The 15,380-nt window shown below is 48.1% G+C and overlaps 1 long non-coding RNA gene and 1 pseudogene across 1 annotated transcript; both read left to right on the plus strand.

The window, feature by feature from the left end:
- Positions 1–273: 273 nt before the first annotated feature.
- LOC125135486 (adenosine 5'-monophosphoramidase HINT1-like) lies at positions 274–664 on the plus strand (annotated as a pseudogene).
- Positions 665–5,578: 4,914 nt separating this feature from the next.
- Positions 5,579–10,952, plus strand: LOC125136514 (uncharacterized). The gene is made up of 3 exons (XR_007137218.1): positions 5,579–5,702; positions 9,307–10,020; positions 10,718–10,952. It is a non-coding gene; the product is annotated as an uncharacterized LOC125136514 (long non-coding RNA).
- The last annotated feature ends 4,428 nt before the right edge of the window (positions 10,953–15,380 follow it).

Here is a 15,380-nt window from a genome sequence, read left to right on the forward strand (position 1 = left end):
CTCCTCACAGAGGAGGCTCCTGCCTTCTTGGCTCATCACCTTATTCCGAGCTTTGAGGCGCCATCAAAAAGGCCACTCTAGCCATCCTGCCTCTCAGCCCTCAGGTCCTTCCCCCAAGTCACCCAACTCACCCGCCCGAGTCGTCTGTGAGTCCTTCAGTTGCTCAAAGTTCTGTGTAGAAAAATGGTTTTTTAGTGCCTGGAAGGTACGCCTTTCTCAGCCAAATTTCAAATGCAGCATCATTCACCATAACCAAAAGGGGAGGGAGGGAGGCCGAAATGGCAGATGAGATCGCCAAGGCTCAGGCCGCCGGGCCTGGTGGCGATACGATCTTCGGGAAGATCATTGGCAAGGAAATGCCGGCCGAAATCGCTCCTGAGGATGCTCAGTGTCTTGCTTTCCATGACATTTCCCCTCGAGCGCCAACACATTTTCTGGCGATACCCAAGAAATGCACATCTCGGATTCTGCCGTAGAGGACGATGGTGAAAGCCTCCTTGGACATTGAATGATGGTCGGCAAGAAATGTGCTGCTGACCTGGGCCTGAAGAAGGGTTATCCAAGTGATAAAGGAGTGATCGAAGGTTCAGATGGGGGACAGTCTGTCTATCACGTTCATCGCCCTGTTCTTGGAGGCGGGCAGATGAACTGGCCTCCTGGGTAAGCGTGCTGTAGGCAGAATTTTCCCTCTCTAGGCAGTGATCAGATTTGCACGTTCCCATATGCTAAACAGTACACTTTTTGCCTGTGTATGAAGAAAATGCAGAAATAACTTTTAAAACCTATACGTAATAAAAGGCATGGATGCATGGTTTGAATTCTGTAGTGGACTTATTTTAAAAAATGGATTTGTTGGAATGACGGAAAGTGGAGTTCATAATTTGGGAGGTTTTTTGATTTTTTTTCTCCCTAAGGAGAACTTAGGAAGAAAAAAGCCGTATGTACGTGGTTATAACGGCGTGACTGGCCTTTGAAGACAAATTTTAAAATTTCATAAAGTTAGCTTTTGCTTTGAAATACCCTTCTATGGTAAAATATTAGTCCAGGAGATTTTCTAGTCCAGTTCTCTTATTTTCTAAGAACAAAGGAGTATGTGATGTGATTGATCCAGAAAGTGACATTTTGGGATCTAGAAAAAATGTGGTTTTTGGACTATTGGGGTAATTTGGAAAGGATGAAGGGAGGTATGTCACAGAATCTTCCACGACCATGTGAAGGCATACCGCAATATTTCCTTGTTACCTAAACTCTGAATATTTATTATAAAGACTTGAAAACATATATATACTTTTTCTTTTTTTTTTTAGTCTTTTTGCCTTTTCTAGGGCTGCTCCTGCAGCATATGGAGGTTCCCAGGCTAGGGGTCTCATCAGAGCTGTAGCCACTGGCCTACGCCACATCCACAGCAACGCGGGATCTGAGCCGCGTCTGTGACCTACACCACGGCTCACGGCAATGCCAGGTCCTTAACCCACTGAGCAAGGCCAGGGATCGAACATGCAACCTCATGGTTCCTAGTCGGATTTGCTAACCACTGAGCCACGATGGGAACTCTGAAAACATATTCTTTAGAATTAACTTTCCAAATTGAAAACTCAGTGTTTTGAATGTGTATGTCCATACTAGCAAAAATATTTCAAGTTGTGCATGAACTGGCTGTGTAAAGCTGAAGGAGGGGATCAAGAGGTCTGCGTTCAGAGACTGACAACAAAAAATTTTTTTGGTCTTGCCATATACCCTAACTAACCTTTCTAAGGTTGTATAGGGCAAACAGTTTTGCTTTTTTGCTCTCCTTCGGGTAGGTAATTGCCAGCTTCTACAACTTATGTCATACTTTCTATCTGTTCTTTCGTTCTCTTTGTGCTTATAGATTCCATTCATTTTTAATTTTTAGGACCATTTTAGTAGATTCTGACACATTGCAAATTGTATTTATTCTACATTTTTCATTTTGTTAGTGACTGAAAAGTCTCGGGGGTGGGGGTGGCGAAGGGAAATTGGCTGTGTGTGTCTTACAAATAATTTTTTCCAACTGTCATTTGTTTACCTTGTTTATGGTGTTTAAAATATTTGTATAGTTAATATATCCATTTTTATTTAGTTCCTATTTTAAAAAGCCTTTCCCACCCCAGGAGGATTTATAATAATTTTTCCCCTGATACCTTATGGCTTTATGTATTTTTATGAATTCTTATGGGGGAATGTCTGGGGAGGCATTTTGGAGGTACTTGTGCCACTGTAAAGAATGTAGTAATGAGAGAAGCATTTGTAGTATATATATGAGTGTTGAGTCCACTCTCATTAGGCATTTTTTTTTGGGGTCTTTTTTTTGCTTTTTCTAGGGCCGCTCCCATGGCATATGGAGGTTCCCAGGCTAGGGATCGAATCAGAACTGTAACCACTGGCCTATGCCAGAGCCATAGCAATGCAGGATCCAAGCGCGTTTGCAACCTACACCACAGCTCATGGTAATGCTGGATCCTTAACCCACTGAACAAGGCCAGGGATCGAACATGCAACCTCATGGTTCCTAGTCAATTCATTAACCACTGTGCCACGATGGGAACTCCAGGCATATTAACTTTCTCATTGATTTTGTCAAACTAGTGCTAATAAATCATGTAGACAACCAAAAAAAGAAAAAAAAACAAACAAAAAACAAAAGGTGAAGCCCCCCCCCCCAGTGTCACTCAACAGATGAATGGATAAACAAAATGTGGTATAAATATACAATGGAATATGATGCAGCCTTGAAAAGGCATGAAGTTCTGATGCACAAATGGATGAACTTCAAGAATACTGTACTAAGCAAAATGAGTCAAACATTGTAAGAATTTACTCATCTGCAGTACCTAAAACAGGCAAATTGATAGAAACAGCAAGTAGAATGTTGTTCCCAGGGGCGGGGGAGGAGGGAGGAATGGGGAGTCGTTGTTTAACGGGTACAGAGTTTCTATTTGAGATAATAAAAAAGTTCTGGAAAGGAATGGTGGTGACCGTGGTATAACAATGTGAGTGGACCTACCAACAAATTGTATCCCTGAACGTGGCTACAATTTAAATGTTATGCTATGTATATTTTAGCAAAATAAAAAAAAATTTAATGCAATTACCACTGTCCCCAGGCTATCACTTCCTTGTCTTTTTGCCCTGTCTTCTGACCCAGTGCTCTGCCGGTGGTTGACTGAGCACCGCCAAGTGGGGAAGAGCAGAAAGTTGAAGCTTCTGACACCAAGGAGGGGCCAGGACCTGTGCCAAAAATGAGGGCTGGGCTGCTTCCACACTGTCCCAGAAACACACCTAGAGCAGCCTGCCCTCTGTTCCATCAGCCCTGCCATGGCCGCCTTTTACCCACAGCTCAGCCTCTAGCTCCTTAGGCCAGAGTTCTACACCCGCCAGCTGGCCCCAGCCCAACTTTCCAGCTTTCCTCTCGCTCCCAGACCGCTCCGACCGTTTGGCCTCCTCCCTGTTCTCCAAACACACCTTGCGATCACAGGATTAGCGATTATCGCTAGGTCTCCTGCCGGCTTTTCCAAGTCCAGCCTGAGCCCCAGCTCTGCAGAGGTTCCTCCTGCAGCCGTCCAGTTCATGGAGACACAAGCCCTTCCCGAACCCGGGGGCTCACAGCATTCTCTGTCTACCTCCCTCCCTTTACTGCTGGGTTATACACTAGACCGACTGGTGGTGGTAATTAGATTCTGAAGATCAAGGCTCTAAGGAACTTGAGGAGATTATTGCATTTGACTCCTTTAACACACAGGAGGACTCCAGGCCAGAGCAATGACACGCCCGGGCCCGGCACTCCCTAGGGCCGGGGAGGGAAGGGACTATGTCCTGTGTCTTCTCCACCCTCTCCTCCACAGCATGGCCTGGCCTCTTGGAACTGTTTCATTTATTTACATATTCATTTATTTTTTGCAGCTCCATGGCATATAGAGTTCCTGGGACAGGGATCAGATCTGAGACACAATTGTAACCTACACCAGGAGGCTGTGGCAACACTGGATCCTTAACCTACTGTGTCAGGCCAGGGATCGAACCTGTGTCCCAGGACTCCAAAGAGGCCGCTGATCCTGATGCGCCCCAGCAGGAACTCCATCTTGCCACTGTTTTAAATGCCTGTGTTAGCTTTGTTGCCCCCAACAGGATTGTGAAGCTACGTCAGGGCAGGCAAGGACCACACCCCACGGCATTTGTGTCCTAACTTTCAGCACCGTCATAAGTCCATGTCGAAACCATGAAGGCCATCCTCTTTTTTTTTCTTTGTCTTTTTGCCATTTCTTGGACCGCTCCCACGGCATATGGAAGTTCCCACGCTAGGGGTCGAATTGGAGCTGTAGCCACAGCAATGCGGGATCCTAGCACGTCTGTAACCTACACCACAGCTCATGGCAACACCAGATCCTTAGCCCACTGAGCAAGGCCGGGGATCGAACCGGCAACCTCATGGTTCACTAGTCAGATTCATTAACCACTGCGCCACGACGGGAACTCCTAGGTCATCCTCTTAACCACTAAAATATCTCTCAATCCTGCTTAAGATCTTTTTCTCCTTTTCCAATTCTGAATATCTTCCTTAGCAGTTTTCTAGGAGTGAGTTAGGCAGGTGAATAATATGATCAAAGAAACAGCCAATTTTTGCAACCTCAGAAGCACATTCAGCTTACGTCTGGGCCCTATAGCTGTGGATCCTCCAAAAATTGAAACAGACGGCCTTGCGCTCCTTTTATCGCTGCTTTGCAGGCAGATAGCAACCCCGGGTTGGCTCACTTCAGCTGTTTCCTAGACCATTACTCCATTGCTCTTGCTGTCTCGGCCTTGTGGGCATTCTCTCAGCTGGAACATACAGAGGCTGCTTCCTCCATACAGCTCTTAGAAAGAAGAAAGAAGAAAAAGTAAACAGCAGTGGCCTCACTCATGATAGAAGCAGAATCCTCCAGCAGGCCGGGCAGCATCTACTGAGGGGGTTATTGTGCAGGTGTCCCATGACCTGGGGCGAGCCCGGCCCTCCTCCAGCAGGCCAGCACCTCTTTCTGAGAGGGGGATCCCCCTCCAGCCTAATGGACTGGTCAGGAGCAGAATGTGGCTGCCACCATCACAGACCATAAAATCCAAAGGATGGCTGCAAGTGAAGGGGGCCTCCCGCTGGCCCATCAGCACTGGGGTTGGATGGTGAGGAGGAGAGAAAGGAAACCCCAGCAAAGTTCTGAACGCTGAGAAAGGCTGACACGCAAAATGAGGGAGAGAGACCCAGATCCATAATTACAGAAGCCTCGTGCAAGATTTAATTAAAACTTGGGCGGAAACGAACACCAAGAAACACGTGTCATTCATCAACTCAAAACACCAACTAAGGTAAATACTGCCACAAACTCAGGAAAAGAAAGGGAGGAGGAAGGCAAAGGGGGGGAATCACTCTGGATATCAAGCAAATCAAATTACGGCGAAGGTCCGCCAGACACGTGCATTAATCATGGGGTAGCCCAGCTACACACCTGTGGGGGCGGGGGCGGGGGCGGGGCGCGAACCTGGCCAGCGGCTTCCCCGGTGGCGGTGGCGCGGGATGGACCCGGCTGGGAGGCAGGCCCGGGAGCCGGAGGGGGCGTGGCCACTGTCCCCCCGCCGCCATCACCCCACTCCCACACCGCCCCCCGAGGCCAGGAGCGAGAAGGACCCCGAAGAGCCCAAGCAGATTTTGGCAGGTGAGGGTCCCGTCCCCGCCCCCCCGCCCTCCAGCCAAGTTACTTTCCGCTGCTGCTTTTCCTCCCGAGCCTGCGTAGCTTCTTCAGAGCCTGGCAAAGCGTTCCCTGGGAGAGCGCAGGCTTCGGGGGTGATTCTCCAGGATCGCGCCAGCCCGTCCAGCTCCAAAATCCTCGCTGGGGCTGATTTTCTCCTCTCGGGGGGGAGGGGGTGGGGACAAAGGGGAGCCTTTGACTTCGTTTCCTGTGCGGCACAGGCTTTGTACACCCACACGTGAGTCCGCGGGACCGGTCACAAGCTGCGCCTCCTCTCAAAGAGGGGCTGGAAAGCAGCTCAGCCATTCGGGCTGGGAGCTATTTGCACTTGACGAGAAATTTCAAGTGGAAACCATCTGAGTCTGTGCCTATGTGAATGCGAGAGTGCAGTCAGAGAGAACAAATGATTTATTAGCGGGGCCTCCACAGAGTCTCCTTCCAAAAGGAAGGAACGTCTCCCCACCCCCGCCCCCTTATCGTTAAAACCTTAAAGGGGTAGAATCCATTTGGTCTCTCAGCCAGTCTGCAAAGGAGTCACAGCTAATCAGGCAGCCAGCTCAGCTCCTCCAGCCTTTCTGTGAGTACAACAATATGTATCAACTGGCAAAATGGACTGCAGACTACTTTGATGTTAAAGAGGAAAAACTCCAAAACAACTAAAAATGATATTCCTGTTTAACTCCTCCGGGCCCTTTCCGCAGAGCAGATTTAAAACGCGCACAGCCAGATTTTGAATGATTACCACTTCAGACACTTAGACCCAAATGTTTCCTAGCAAGAGAGAACGGCTGGTCTTGCCGTCTGAATGCCTTGCTGTGATTGTAAGAGACTGTCCTATGAGCAGTCGCCGGGGCCGGATGCCACGAGGTCTCTGCAGACACCATCCCATTTAATCCTTCCAAGACCTCGGTGAGGCCGTATTATCCTCGCCTTTTGAAGATGGAGCAACAGAGTGGTTAAGGGACATCCCTGGCCCGCCTCAGCCTATAAATGGGTTTCAAACTCTAGTCTCTAGGGTTCCAAAGCCCTCCCTGAAAGACAGAGCTCAGGTTCCCAGTCTCATGATAGAATTCCCTTTGCTTAGGAATGAATGAGGCAGTTTATATAAGTAACCTTTTTGAATAGCCAAAACCTATCTTTCTAAAGCCAAATCTTAAACAAACAAACAAAAAATTCGTTGGAAATAGAATTGTTCTAAAATAACATTGCATGGTTTACAAAAGAAAAAAATGCCTAAGAAATATCCAGAGGAATGATTCCTGGGCAGGCAGGGGTTCCAGCATCTGGGTCCTCGGATGCCAAGGAAGGAACATCTCTTGTGAGCCAAGAAGCTGACTTCCTGGTGAGGTGGGAAGAGAGCTGTGCTCCAGGGACTGCCTCGCCCCTAGGAATGCAATAAGAGAGCACCAGGAAGATTTTCAGAAATGGAATCCAATACCAGCCATGGATCAACAAGTAAAAAATTATACGAAAAGATTCGGGCATCCACGTTGTCCCATTCCCCTGTTAATTAATGGCAAAATAACCTTGAAAACAAAACACACTTTTGAACAAGGAAACTGTGTGTGGGAGTTCCCATTCTGGCTCAGTGGGTTAAAAACCCGACGTCGTCTCCAGGAGGATGTGGGTTTGATCCCTGGCCTCACTCAGTGGATTAGGGATCCGGCATTGCCGTGAGCTGTGATGCAGGTCACAGACGAGGTGTGAGTCCTGCATTGCTGTGGCTGTTGTATAGGCCGGCAGCTGCAGCGCCATTGTGACCCCGAGCCTGGGCACTTCCGTGTGCTGTGGATGTGGCTCTAAAAAGACAAAAAGAAAAGAAAAAATTTGTGTGAACCAAAATGTTAAGAGTGGTGAGAGTTGCGTGATGTCATTAAGCTCTTTCTTCCTGCTCTGAGGCTCCATTTTACCTTTGATCAGACAGGTGCCTCGGGTAACTCAGGTTTCAGGCAAGCTTTGTTCCCAGAGAGCACACGGAAGGGAAGACATCTGACTCCCAGGCAATGTCACTGGGATCGCGTGTGTTATTTTGTTATACTCACACTGTGGCTCCACAAGCCTGGATAACGGTGAGGTGTTGGAGTCAGGAAGAACCCACCTGGAATCCTAGCTCTGCCCCTTACGGGCAGAGTCACCCAGGACCCGTAATCTCCCGGCCCCAGATTCTCTATCTGTAACATGGGGATGATGTTACCTATTTTATGGGATGGGCGTGAGATTCAATATTTTCACCAAGAGCCCTTTCCACGTGTGGAAGGAACATCCTAGATGAACAGATGCATACATGACAGCAAGGGATTTTACCTGCATTTACAAATATGACACCTTCACCTCCTATCCGCTCACATTGTCAAGTTAGACTCTATTGAACCATAAAATTCATGGTGAGATGAATCTACTCTGGGCGTCATTTTAAAGACTAATGACAATTACCAGCGTGCCGAGAGAAACTCCCCGGAAGCTTGCTGCTGCAGCGTGAACCATCTTAGGGTAAAGCTACCAGGCAGAGAATTCATGTGAGCTAAGCATCCAGTTAAACATACGCACAGAATACTTTTGCACATCTTATTTCACTCTGTTAATAGAATAGCCTCAGAAGGTTAGTATCATTATCCCCATTTTACAGAAAGCTTTGACAGCTCCCCATGGTCACGGGATAAGTGGCATAGCTGAGTCCCTGCTTTATACATTGCTTCATGTTGTTACCTATTTTCATAATCAACTTAGATACTAGATCTGTATTAATAGTACCCAGAGCATTATTTAAGGCTAGACAATTCTAAGGAAGTTTTTCAATGGTTTATGACCCATGGATGAGTGGTTCTGAATATTGCCAGGAAAATGCAATTTCTTCCTCCATCTGTCTTCTTCTTTCTGGTTCTGTCTCTTTCTGTCCCTCTCCCCCCACCACCCCATCAATGGTGTTCCCATCAGCATAAAGATAAGATGCTAAATCCAAGATGTGAGTCCAAACATTTTTTTTTCCCTATTTAACCTATGAGAGAGAGTGTGTGTGTGTGTGAGAGAGAGAGAGAAGGAGATGGAAAGAGGTTACAAAGACAAGGTTACAAGACAACTTCTGTTTACCCTTGGAACTCTCCCCGAAGGCTAAGGTCGTACTTGCAATGTGCCTGCTGACACCTTAGCCACTTTCCTGCCAGTGGAAAGCCTACCCTATACAGAGGACGGTGATACCTGCAGACCCCGGGGCCACCAGACAGAGTCACGGTGGCCAGAGTCCCAGGGTGTGTCACCTCCAGCCAAGGGCAGCCCTTACCAACTTTCTCACTTCTGATTGAGTCCCTCCAAATGAGAAAGGTTAGGATGGTTTGCGTGTCTCAAGATGGGGAGGCAAACATCAGGCAGAAAAATCAGTGGATAGAGGAATTAGAAATACTCCTCTCAAACCTAAGTTGTCCTAGGAGGCCACTGGTACTTAATCATCTTCTGAGAAAAGTAGAGGCTAGAAGAGGAGTCCAAAATCTAGACCTGGAAGGCCCCTAAACTCACCGAGGGTCCCTCCCTTCTCTGATTTGGACCTGACACTTCCTAACGTCTTCCATCCTTCTAGTTTCCTGCCCAAATCACCACTTCTGGTGAAACGGTGGCTGAAAGGAAAAACATGCAGTGCTGGCAACACGCAGAGCCAACTCTTTTCATCTGGAAGTACCTTCGTGGAAATACCGCCACCTGAATGGAAACACAGTTTGACCATAAGGTGCCACCAGAAGTGACTGGGGTTGATGTGGCCTAAGTCTTAGCCTGCCCCACACATACTTGGTTCTCAAACACCCACCCACACCCACCGGACACACTCTGCTTGGCATGGCTCTGGCTAAGGCAGGTCTTCTGGAAGCTTCAGTGTCTTATCTCCTTCTGCACGAAGCCTCGGGCCTTTCTGGGGAAGAGCTGCTACAGTGGGGAATGAGAACAAGATGTGACTTGCTCGTTTACTTCCACCGTAAACCTCTCTTATTTGAACAACCATGTCTACAGGAGCAGCTTACCTAACCCTCTGGACTTTAGTTTCTTCTTGGGCAAAGTAGAAACAACATCCACCTTCAAGGGCAGTTGTGCCAATTAAATGAGAAAACCTCAGAGTTGTGTTTGATCCAGAATAACAGGTCCGTGGGCTCCTTCCCTTTCTGGGGTCACCTATCATCTTCCCCTCAGGTGACGTGGGGTGAGGAGTCCATGATGCTGAGAAGACAAGACAACCAACTGTGGACAAGAAAGGGTCCAGCCAAGGTCACAAGCCTTCCCCAGAATGGGATCGTGCACAGAGGTAAGACACTCAGGAAGAGAGGAGTCAAGCTGCACACTTGGCAGCTAAGCCTCCAGCTCTGAGGCAGTGGAGACTCCGAATGCTCGTCAAACAGCCTTGACATAGATTTTTTTTTTTTTCATTCCACACATTAAAATGAGAATGACAGCATTCACGCTATCCCCACACACGCTGGTGAATAACTCACTTCATGATGGATATGGGTCCCTGTGACTCCGGTATAGACAACAAAGCAAACCAGAGATCAGAAGTGAATTGGGGTTTGTGGCTAATATGGGATACTCATTTTAAAATGGCGAAATGGGGGAGGTCCTGTTGTGGTGCATTGGAAACAAATCCAACAAGGATCCATGAGGACTCAGGTTCGATCCCTGGCCTCACTCAGTGGGTTCAGGATCCAGCATTGCCATGACCTGTGGTGCAGGCGGCAGACAAAGCTTGGATCCTTTGTAGCTGTGGCTGTGGTGTAGGCCGGCAGCTACAGCTCCAATTCGACCCCTAGCCTGGGAACTTCCATATGCTGTGGGTGCAGCCCTAAAAACAAACCAACAAAACCCTGCAAAATAAACTAACCTTAGCCATTTTAGCTCTGTATACATGTGCATGAATCTTCCTAAGGCACTAAAATTAATGTTTAAACTACATATATGTTGAGAAACACAAAGACATTTGTTCTCACTGATCTATTCTGTCTCAGGGAAATGGTCATAAGGCAGTCATTCAGCAGCTCGAGCTGGCAAGCTGACCATCGCTCAGTTAGACACTGCTGCCAGCGAGAAATGGTGAACCAGCCAGCCTCCATCCAGCCACTCGTGGTATTTTTTGAAATCAGTATTATAACATGGGAAATGCCTACAATATAACACTAACTGAAAAGGGGACCAAATAGCAAACATCAATCTGGTTACAACTCTATTATTAAAATAAGCACATGGACGTTCTCTCGTGGTGCAGCGGGTTAGGGATCCCGTGTTGTCACTGCTTGGGTTGCTGCTATGGTACAGGTTGATTCCTGGCCCGGGGAACTTCTGCATGCTGTATATACATAAAATATAATAAGCACACATAAAAAAATACTGGAAGGAACTATGCCAAATGTCAATAGTGATTTTCTTTGGGTGGTAGAACTACTAAAATATTTTTCTTTTTACCTTCTGCCTTTTTTAAATGGCAGTATTATTTACTGACAGCAAAGTGCACAGGTTTTAAGGATACCGTGAGTTCTGACAGGAGTTCCCGCCGTGGCACAATGGGTTAAGAATCCAAATGCAGCAGCTTGGGTCACTGCAGAGACTCAGGTTCGACCCCTGGCCCAGTGCAGTGGGCTTAAAGGATCTGGCGTTGCCACAACTGTGGCGTAGGTCACAGCTGCAGCTCAGATTCCATCCCTGAGCCGGGAACTTCCATAAGCTGTGGGTGCAGCCGTGATAAAAAAAAGTTCTGACAAATAGGTATACCAACACCGATATCCCCAAAAGTCCTCTTGTGTGCTTATCAATCTCCCTCTCTGGCCAGTGGCTACTATTCTGATTTCTCTCTCCTCAGAGGGAGGAATTAAAGATACCTCCTGCCCATTTTAGAGATACACGCGACAGGTTTTTGGATTGGCCTCTGACCTGCTTTCGCGCTGCCTTGAGACTTTTTTTGAAGCAGGGAAGGAGCTATTGAGGAAGAAGCAAGAAGCCCCCAGCAGGAGTGAGCACCGGGGCACCAGCATCCCGCGGGAGACGTGTATGAGCAAAAATGGGGCCGAGAGAGGAGGCGGCGGCGGGGGAAGAGCTGAAAAAGAGCTTACACATTGTGAAGAGAAGTCATGGCATTTATTTCTAAATGACAAGTCTTTATCTTCCTCGCCCAGGCCTATTTGTTGACAAGCCATTCTGTCACAATGTGTTGGTCAGACCCAGGGAGGCCCGGTGTTCCGGCGGGGCATCAGGCCTTGATCTTGTCTCTGGTGGAATTCAGGAGGCTCCCCTGTAAGCAATCAGCCTCCTAATGGGCAGGAGGCACCTCTGGGAATGGGAATTTGACAAGGCTTGTCAAAGCTGTCAGGCAGCGGCAGAGTCTTTCTCATTCTCCTGTTCCCACCCCGGGAGGGGAACAGCTCCGTGGGCTCTGCCAGTCCTTGCAGGACAAGAGCTGAAACCACAATGAAACGCTGCTCCGACATGAGCGGGGCAGACGCATAAATCCGTCACATTAAAAAACATCTGGATGAACAAAACAGGAGCAGGCCAAGTGCACAGTGTACCTCGGGGCTGTGGGAACAGCCTATGGGGAGCCCAGCTGAGTGAAGGTCACCCCTCCCCCCCCCATTCCCTATCACTGGGCAGCCGGAATTAAAATTGCCTAAGAATCAAGCAGGTGGCAGGGGCCTCTCTGGCAGATAAAGGTTATCTAAGGATAGGCTTTTCCCTGAGGCTGTTACGTTGTCTCCCTCAGCTCCCTGAGAATTAAATTCACAGGGGAAGCAGTCACACCCTTCCAAGAAAAGAGGGCCACTGGGCTGAGAGGCGCTGCAGGAGGAGCTGGAGCTGGAGGAGGCGGGGTGGGGGGGCTCTCCTGGACCCAGGGCCTGGGTGACGAAGGCCTGGCCTTGCTTCCCCCCAGAGAGCCAGGGCAGCTGGAAGCCAGAGCAGGATTGTCCTAGGCCTCGCCTCTGACTCCAGTTTAGTGCAAAACCAAGAAGAATGGGGGCAGAGGGGAGGAGGTAGACATTCCATCATCACATGATCGCAGGACAGGCCCTTCGGGGACTTGATGAAAGTCGGAAGATGAGACGAGATCTCGAGCTGCAAACAAGTGTCTTCCTCTTTCCTCCTTCGCACGAACCCTGACCCTCTCACCACACATCCGTGCCCGCCCCAGTCCCCGCTTATCTGTCCTGAAGAGGAACGTGCTTTCTGAGCCCTGAAACCTGTCTTCCCTTAATTCTGCTGCTCAGAGTGAAGCTTCCCCTGGTGACTGATGACAGAAAATTGCTTATTTCAAGAAACGTGGAACCCCACTTGCAGACAATGGCCTCCATTCTGGGTGCTGTTTCAGAGGCTTCTGCCCAGACAGGAGAGCTCAGTGAGTGCTTTGAGGCGATCCTGAATGAGGGGAAGCGGGAAGAACCGATTCTCTAGAATCCTCCCGGCCACACACACATGCATAGCCTGGCCCAGAAACCGCACCACGTGACACAGATACATGGGGGCTTCTAATTACTTCCCTGTCTAATTCATGCTAACACAGCAATTAGCGATAAAGCTCAAAACACTCATACACATTAGCCTGATGACATTTAATTACGACATTAGATGTATTGAGATATGTAGCTTAGCAAGTAATAAGAAATCTACATGTATGGCCAATCTAATCCGTGGTGTTAAAAAAAAAAAAAATACAAGAAAGCCATGAAATCCTCACTTTGTCATTAAAAGAAAATGGGGAATGGGTGCATTTTTATGTGAAATATGCCATTTCCTGAGGCTGACTAGGAATCCGGCCTCCTTGGCCCAGAAAACATAGCTTGGTCTTTATTTGTGAGCAAAGAAGAGAAATGAAAGGTAGATGGTAACTGATTATTGCTCCATGCTCTGTGCTTCCATCCTAATTTTTAGTCCCTTAGACCTCAGCAGAAGAAATAGGGGGAAACATGACAGTGTTTTGCTGGGATGGTCCAAGGATGTGCCACTCGCTTGTGGTTTACATGGGGCCTGTTCACGAGCATGATTAATAGCTCCGTGACACGGCCAAAAAGCACATAAATCTGGCCGTCCGCGGAGTAATTGACACACTGCTCGTCTGGCAAATACCTACAGCGCTGGCTCACCGCGGGCTGATCCCCAGGCGGGCATTTGGAGCAGCTGATTATGCCATGCACAGTTGCTGACACTACAGTTTGGGGGTCTGTTCCTTATAGCACCCAATTAGCTGCTATAAAGCCCTACTCCCCTTGATCAACCTTGGCCAGCTGGTAGGGAGCGGCTGAGCGGACACAGGCTTCCACAGAAACTCCATGGGCACACTCAGGCCTGAGCAGAGGGGCCTTGGGGTGGGAACCTCAAGCCCCAAATTCTGGATCAAGCTGTCTTTGGGGTTAGCTGGCCAAACACTCCCGCTTCAGGTCCTCCATCCAGAGCCCAGCAGTCCAGACCCAGCCCCGCAAGGCAACCAAGCCTCACCTGGGCCTTTCTTCTGGCTCCACTTCATCCTCACTTCCCGTTCCTCACCCGTCCTCGCTTTGCCCATGAGATCTCCCAGCCCCACGGGGCCATCCTGCATGAACTTGAAAACTTCATGCCTCTGTGCTGTTCCTCCAAAGTCTCCCTTTCTATGAAAATGTTTAAACAAACTGACCTGACAGAGCACAGGAGCCACTGTGGAGAGTAAAGATTACATAATGAACCCGCCGCGAAGCCCTTTGAAAGCGTAAAGTGCTGTAGGAGTAATTATTATCATTGTTATTAATCACCTCGGTTCATCACATATAGTAAACATGAGATAATAAAGAAGGGACTCTTAAATGCAGCATCAGCAGCAAGACCCATTTATTACAATGCTATTTGCTCAGATTCCATTACAGTTATAAAATTTTACGCTCATCTAGCACTTTTCATCCAAGAATGTCAAAGTGCTGTACAAGCAGAGGCTCTAATTACACTAATCCTCCCAACGGGGGCGGGGGGTGGCGGGGGGGGGTGGAGAGAAAGGCCACTTCCACTCGTGTAACTCGCCATCTAAGCAGATCCCTGTCCAGGTCCCGGGAGTTGTCCTGCTGAGAGCTACATCCAGAAACTTCCAAAATCTGGAAAAGTTCTTAGGTAACTCTTTTTTTTTTTTTTTTCCCGAAGCACTGTGCCATATATACATTTTTTTTTTTTTTTTTTTTTGCTTTTTAGGGTCGAATTCACGGCATATGGAGGTTCCCAGGCTAGGGGTTCAATCGGAGCTACAGCTGCCGGCCTATGCCACAGCAACATCAGATCTGAGTCACGTCTGTGACCTATTGCACAGCTCACGGCAACGCCAGCTTCTTAACCCACTGAGCGAGGCCAGGGATTGAACCCACAACCTCATGGTTCCTAGTTGGATTTGTTTCCACTGTGCTATGACTGGCACTCCTCAAGCAGAAATAATAATAAAATTAATAGAGACAGAAAGAGGAATAGTGGTCACAGGGACTGGGGGAAGGGGAGAATGGCATGTGTTTAATGGGTACAGAGTTTCAATTTGGAAGATGAAAAAGTTCTGGAGCTGAAAATGATGGTTCCCCAACAATGTAAATGCACTTAATGCCCATGAACTGCATGCCTAAAAATGATAAAATAGTGCATTGCATCTTGTCACGACAAAAATTCTTTTCTAGTAGTCGA

The sequence above is a fragment of the Phacochoerus africanus genome, chromosome 9 (assembly GCF_016906955.1).
Source record: "Phacochoerus africanus isolate WHEZ1 chromosome 9, ROS_Pafr_v1, whole genome shotgun sequence".
NCBI lineage: Eukaryota > Metazoa > Chordata > Mammalia > Artiodactyla > Suidae > Phacochoerus > Phacochoerus africanus.